Genomic DNA, 7,256 nt, shown 5'->3' on the forward strand with positions numbered 1-7,256 from the left:
AGTCGTGGTAAAACGTCGTGACAACGTTTTATTGGTACGTTGCAGCAACCGCGCACTTGCAGCATTATATTTTGATAATGCATGGTGACATATATGGCCATATAATGCATTTCCTTTGACTTTCAATGCGCATATTCAGTTTTCATCGTTAAATTTGACATATTTTAACACTTGGACTGTTCACGTTGTCAGCTGGTGGTCGCCAACACGTTGTTAAAACGGTTTTTCACAACCTTGACATTATAGGTACTGAATAATTAGCGGTGTTTTTACAAGTAAATTGCGATACCTTTCTCTCCCTATCTCTCTATATCTATATCTATATATATATATATATATATATATATATATATATATATATATATATATATATATATATATATATTCTATATATATACACATTCTATATATATATATATATATATATATATATATATATATATATATATATATATATATATATATATATATATATATATATATATATATATATATATATATATATATATATATATTATTGTGAAACTTGGTAGGTAGGTAGGTAGGTAGGTACCACATAACTTGAAATTACTTGACGTAATGACATGATGTGGAAAGTGAAAATGATACCTAGGTAATGTATTGATGGAAATTTATGGACTTAGGTACGCTACAAGAAGATTGAATTGGTCAACCAATTCAAATTCAATCTACTTGTGGAGTAAGTCTATAGATTTTCATCAATAGTTACCACTTACCATTGAAGTTACTTGCTATCATGTTGATTTTATATAAGAACCTCATTTTATATGATTTTATATTTATACTGATTTTATATAAGAACCTCATTCATTTTATTTGTATGACATGTTTGAATGCAATTTTCTCAATAAGTGAAGAAAAATGTTGGTAGTGCTCAACAACACATTGGTAGTGCTCAGCTGAACATTGGTAGTGCTCGGGCACTCCCAGGCATATACAAAACGACGCCCCTGTATATATATATATATATATATATATATATATATATATATATATATATATATATATATATATATATATATATATATATATATATATATATATATATATATATAACATGTGTAAATTGCAAAGCGTCATTGGCATGTTTTGCAACATCACAGGCGGAGCTAGAGGCTTGCAACTATCCCTATGTAAACGCGGCTGTTACCCGCGGCTGCCAGCAAGCCACGCGGGCCGCCACTCAGGCGAACGGTGGCTCGCGCCCTGACCTCGCCTGAGGGGCCGTGACGTCAGTGTCACCGGCCGGCGTTCAGAGCCAGCCGGCCGAGCCGCAGTCTACGCGGCGCGAGCGAGCAGTGAGGGCCGGCGGCGGGCGCGGCTGAGATAGCTGGAAGATGAAAGATAGCGCCAGTTGTCTGCGTTTGATGCGATTGTTGTTTTGACTGGTAAGTCAAAGTACCATTTACGAGTAGCATTTGCAAGATTGTGCCTTGTAATATCGTGCGGTCTAGGCTATAGTTCATTGTAGCTCTAGCCTCTAAGGTGTTGACATGTTTCAGTTTGATCTAGCCTGTCGCACTGTTACGGAAAGTGGTGCAGGTATTTTTGTGATTTTTTCATGAATTGAATGTCTGATTTTCCCTCATGTCTTCCCGCAGACGTCCTGCAACTCGTCAGCGCGCCTTGCGGCAGGCCTACTGTCGGCAATGCGGTAGCGAAGTGGCTGTCCGGAAGCTGCGACCGGAACGGGGGGTGCGCAGACCGTCTAGTCAGGCACTGCCAGCTGCCTAGGGACATCGAGGCCGCAAATGAGCCGGTGCCTAACGGTCCGCCGAGTGATCCTCCCAGCGAGGGTTAGTAAAGAAGTGAACTTCCACCATGGGTGAAACTTTGACATCACCATTGGGGTCCCAAACGTCCAAGGGGGCCTCCATTTAGTGGGGGCCTCCAAGCAATTAGGGGCCTCCAATTGCGGAAGCGGTAATTTACGAGCCACGCCAGGGCCTCCTCTAAGAAATTTTCATTGAGGGGACCAGAGGCTCAGAAGCCAAACATGGGGTACCCCCAAATCCAGTTTTCTCATCGGATTTAGGCCACTTATTTTTCGTCACAGCTCTGATGCCATGATTTTTTTTTTTTTAATATCGATAAAGAAATGGTAGGTCACCTGACCCTACTGGTGGATCCAGGCCAGCAGGGTGACATTGTATGTAAATATCCCCCGCGGCATCCGAAATCGACGAAAATTTCTGGCTTTTTCACTTTTGACAATAAAACACAATGCCTTTATAATAGAAAAAAAATTAACGGCACAGCATTGCGCAAGGAATCTAGCCGTAAGCCGACCCCAGAAAGTGTGAGGGTTAACCTTCGCCGGCACCTGGGGGGAGGGTCGCCACCCCCAAGTTAGTTTTTCTGCTCTACACTTAACATTTTTAAAGCTAGAAACCTGATTTTCTTTGTATAGCTGCTTTTCTATCTTTTCTCAGCGTCCATTGAAAATTTCAAGCTTCTGCGGCATTTGGGTTTGGAGATATGACCTTGTTCTTCAGGTCATGTCATGTCCTAAATGACGAATACCCAATATCTTGCGATGGCTATGGGCCTTGTGAGCTTTTGACACGCTGATTTCGGCTTTTTTTTGCCAGTCTTACCTCCCACCTATCATTGAACATGTTGTTCTGCGATGTACAGATGTCAGAGTCAGGGTCAAGGTCAACCTAGGTCATCTAAAATTATTGCGCTTTAGGCAAGCTGAATTTACTTTTCGTGAAGTTTCTTTGACTGTATGTTTAGTAAAAGCTTCTCAGTTCATGATCAAGTGTAATAGGGACACACAAACCGATATGTGCACACATCAGTACATACACAGACATACACATTACACAGACATACAAACACATATCATTGACCTTGACCTAACTTGACGTGAAATGACCACAGCCAGCAAATTAGTCGGATAGTGTGACAAAGAGCTGTTCTAGCTCGCTTGGCACTAATACGGCAGCGTCATCGGTATATGATGGGTTGGCCCGCTGCTTGTGTAGGTATCTTATTCGACATCACCACAATTTTTTCTTACAAGATTTTAAGCCTTGCGGTCAAGAGCAACAGATTCTTTGGGAAGTGACGAATCCAATGATACCAATTTTACCTCATCAGGTCAGTCATTGACCTTCCAGGTCAGGTCAAACTAAAGAATGTTGCTGTTTGGGGTCACCGTTGCCCGTTGGAATATCACGTGCGCTGCTCATCATGTACCGATGACGCTGCCGTATTGTGGTGCCAAGCCAGCTAGAACCTCTTTGTCACACTATCCGACTAGGTTTTTGCTGGCTGTGGTCATTTCAGGTCAAGTTAGCTCAAGGTCAATGACATGTGTTTGTATGTCTGTGTGTGTCTGTGTGTACGAGTATACTGATGTGTGCACCGACTGTGAATGTGTCCATATTACATGAGATCATGAACTGAGAAGCTTTTGCCAAAAATACAGTCAAAGAAACTTCACGAAAGTAAATTCAGCTTGCCTAAAACGCAATATTTTTAGACGACCTAGGTTGACCTTGACCCTGACCCTGGCATCTCTACATCATTGAACAACATGTTCCATGATAGGTGGGAGGTAAGACTGACAAAAAAGGCCGAAATCAAGGTGTCAAAAGCTCACAAGACCCAACGCCAACGCAAGATATTGGGTATTTGTCATTTGGGTTATGACATTACCTGAAGAATAAGGTCATATCTCCGAAACCAAAAACCACAGAAACTTGAAATTTTCAGTGGACGCTAAAAAAGGATAGAGCAGCAGCTATACGAAATATCCGACTTCTAGCAATCAAAATGTTTAGTGCAGAGCAGAAAAAACTACCTAGGTCGGGGTGGGGGGTGTGGCAACCACTGCCCCCCCCCCCATGTGCGGACGAGGATTACCTAAGTAATTTGAATATCAGGAAAATAATTTATTAAATCAGGTATTCCAACAGAGTCCCGCTTTTTTTATAGGTGACCTCCGATTTGTGTTGCATCTAAGTTACCCAGGGGGCCTCTTATTTGTAATTGTAGGTACAGTACAGAGAGCCTCCTACTTCGACTACTTGCACAGAGAGCCTCCTAGCGTACATACGGTTAAGCTTCTACAGGTCGAGCGCCGGTCTCTTGTACGTACAGAGAGCCTCCTACTGTTACAGAGGGCCTCCTGTTTGTCTAGGGGGCCTCCTATTGGTTAACGGCGCCTCCTATTTGTCCAAGCGGCCTCCTATTCGTCTATGGGACCTCCTATTTGTCCAGGAGGCCTCCTGTTTCTCCAGAAGGTCCCCTATTTATCCAGGGGGCTTCTATTTTCCAGGGGGCCTCCTCTTTATCTAGGGGGCCTCCTACGTGTTCAGGGGCCTCCTATTTGTCCAGGGGCCTCCTATTTATCCAGGGGTCTTTTATTCGACTAGGAGTCTCATATTTGTGCAGGGGCCTCCTATTTGTCCAAGGGTCTCCTACTTGTCCCGGGGCCTCCTTTTTTTGAAGGGACTCCTTTTTGTTAAGGGAGCCTTCTATTTGTCCAGGGGGCCTCCTATTCGTACAGAGAGCCTCTAGCTCCTACTTGTCCATGGAGCCTCCTATTTGTTCAAGAGGTCCCCTATTTGTCCAGGGGGCCTCCTATTTGTCCAAGGGACCTGTTATTTTTCTAGGGGGCCTCTTTGCCCAAGAGGCCTCCTATTTGTCCAGCGTGCCTCCTACATGTTCAGGGGGCCTCCTATTTGTCCAAGGGGCCTCCTATTGGTTAAAGTAGCCTCTTATTTTCCAAGCGGCCTCCTATTTATCCAGAGGGCTCCTATTTTTAGGGGGCCTCCTCTTTATCCAGGGGGCCTCCTTGTTCAGGGGGCCTCTTAATTGTCCAGGGGCCTCCTTTTGTGAAAGGGGCCTCCTATTTGTCCAGGGGGCCTCCTTTTGTGAAAGGGGCCTCCTTTTTGTCTAGGTCTAGGACCTTCTATTTGTCCAGGGGGCCTCCTATTTTTGCAGGGGCCTCCTATTTGTACAGAGGGCCTCCTACTTGTCCATGGGGCCTCCTATTTGTCCAGGGGCCTCCTTTTGTGAAAGGGGCCTCCTGTTTGTCTAGGTCTAGGACCTCCTATTTGTCCAGGGGGCCTCCTATTTTTGCAGGGGGCCTCCTATTTGTACAGAGGGCCTCCTACTTGTCCATGGGGCTTACTATTTGTCTAGGGGCCTCTTATTTGTCTAGGGCCTCCTATTTGTCCAGGAGGCCTCCTACTTGTCCAGAGAGCCTCCTATTTCTCCAGGGGACTTCCTGTTTTCCGGGGGCCTCCTACTTGTTCAGGGGGCCTCCTACTTGTTCAGGGGGCCTCCTTCTTGTTCAGGGGGCCTCCTACTTGTTCAGGGGGCCTCCTATTTGTCCAACAGGGCCTCCGATTTGTCCAAGGGGCCTCCTATTTAAACAGAGAACCTTTTATATGAATATCGGACCTCCGTTTGCAAAGTAGCTGATGCGTCTCGGGGGCCTCCACTATTGGGGTCCCAAAATGACAATTGGGGTCCCAAATGTTCGCATTGGGGTCCCACATGGGACCTCGAAAGTATACAAAGTTACACCCATGACTTCCACCAGTTCTGGCGTGCTAGCGGCTAGCGTCAGAGCCGGTAGAACCCAATTCCGTCCCACGCCCCCATGGGGGCGCCCCTGGGCCCCATGCCCCATCACCGATGCCGCCGCCGTCGTTTTGTTTGTTTGTTGTAAATTGACCTGTATGATGTATTGAAATATACACTTCTTACATGCCTTTTTTACAAGTCTAGAGAACGGGAAGCGGAGCGTCGGAAACACATTCTGAGTATGTTGCGAACACGTTGAGAGGACGTTGCGAAAATGTTTAGGACGTTTACTCAGGGTCGCAGGGACGGCAATGCGAAGTAGCGACAACGTGGTGCGCATGTGATAAAAACGTCGCAGAGACGTTGCCAAAGCGTTCTATACTCCTTGTAGTCACGTTGCGGAAACGTGGTGACAACGTTCCAGAAACACTGTTGGTACGTTACAGAAAACATTTCATAACGTTGGTTGTAAGAACAGTTTTGGGACGTCACGGCCACGTTACAGAAACGTTTTTTTTTTATTTTTTTTATTTTTTTTTTATAAATTTAGCTCGAATGTTTGAATGGACGGATTGACAGAGCCGGAGCCCACGCTAAGCAGAGCTTGTTGCGTAGACCCCGACCCCTACCGTCCGATCGCGCAATTCCGGGTAACGGGAGAATTTAGATGCCAAAGTTTAACGTGCCCTTCAAAGCCGGACACGGCCTGTCCCACTCAACTGACTTCAACTGGCTGCGGATGCTCCCACCAACCGCAGACCATCCCCGTCAGGAGTCTCAAATATCGAGCGCCGGAGCGTCTCGAACCCGGGCTCTCACTACCGGGAGTCCGATGCTCTACCAACTGAGCTACGGGACAGGCAACGTTGTGATGACATTCAAATGCATGGTCGGATGACGTTGTCACGCCGTTGTCTGGAGTCTACAAAATTACGTTGTCACAACGATAAATCGGGACGTTGTGGTAACCATTTGACAACGTTTAAACGACGTTGTAACAACGGCAAATTGTTAGCTGGGAAAGCTTTTCGTATGTTTCATTTTCTTTCTTGCGCCATCAAAGGACGTAAATTTCACTCATGAGTGGGCTCAGTTTCGCATTCTGTCAATTTGGCGGTCAGCGTCGCTGGCACCGGTTCACGAGTATGGCCGGATCTTATATGGAATATCAGCGTGGGTTTACTTGAGGCTCTCGTAGGCCCAGCAATGGCTGGCATGAGACCCTCTTCGGCAGTGGTGGGTGGGCCCTGCTAAAGGAGATTGGCTCTAAGACACTAAAGTAAGACCTCATGGGTTGGTGCTGTGCACCTCAGAAGCCCGGTGGTGACGCCGTATGCCGGCTTGGTTTCTTAAGGATTAGCGTGGGAACTCCGGGGCCTGCATAGAGTTTGCATGAGCTAGTATGTAATCTCAGAGGCATGTGTGTAATGTGTACACAGTGGCGGTCGCGGGGGGGGGGATCAGGGCCATGCCCCCCCAAAGGTCAATAAAGGGGGCCATCTTATCATTTGCCCCCCCCCTCAAACAACCAATGGGCCCCCATATAGGTGTATGGGGCCCTGGCAATTATTCGATCGTCACGAGGCTCAAAAAACCCACGTCCAGCTATTAATATAGCTCCCACACCGGTCTTTGAGCGTCCCACACTGACCTCTGAGGGAACTTCAGTGGCGGTCAAGCGCCCACGTTGA

Source organism: Amphibalanus amphitrite, unplaced genomic scaffold, assembly GCF_019059575.1.
Source record: "Amphibalanus amphitrite isolate SeventyFive unplaced genomic scaffold, NRLGWU_Aamphi_draft 000857F_arrow, whole genome shotgun sequence".
Lineage (NCBI taxonomy): Eukaryota > Metazoa > Arthropoda > Thecostraca > Balanomorpha > Balanidae > Amphibalanus > Amphibalanus amphitrite.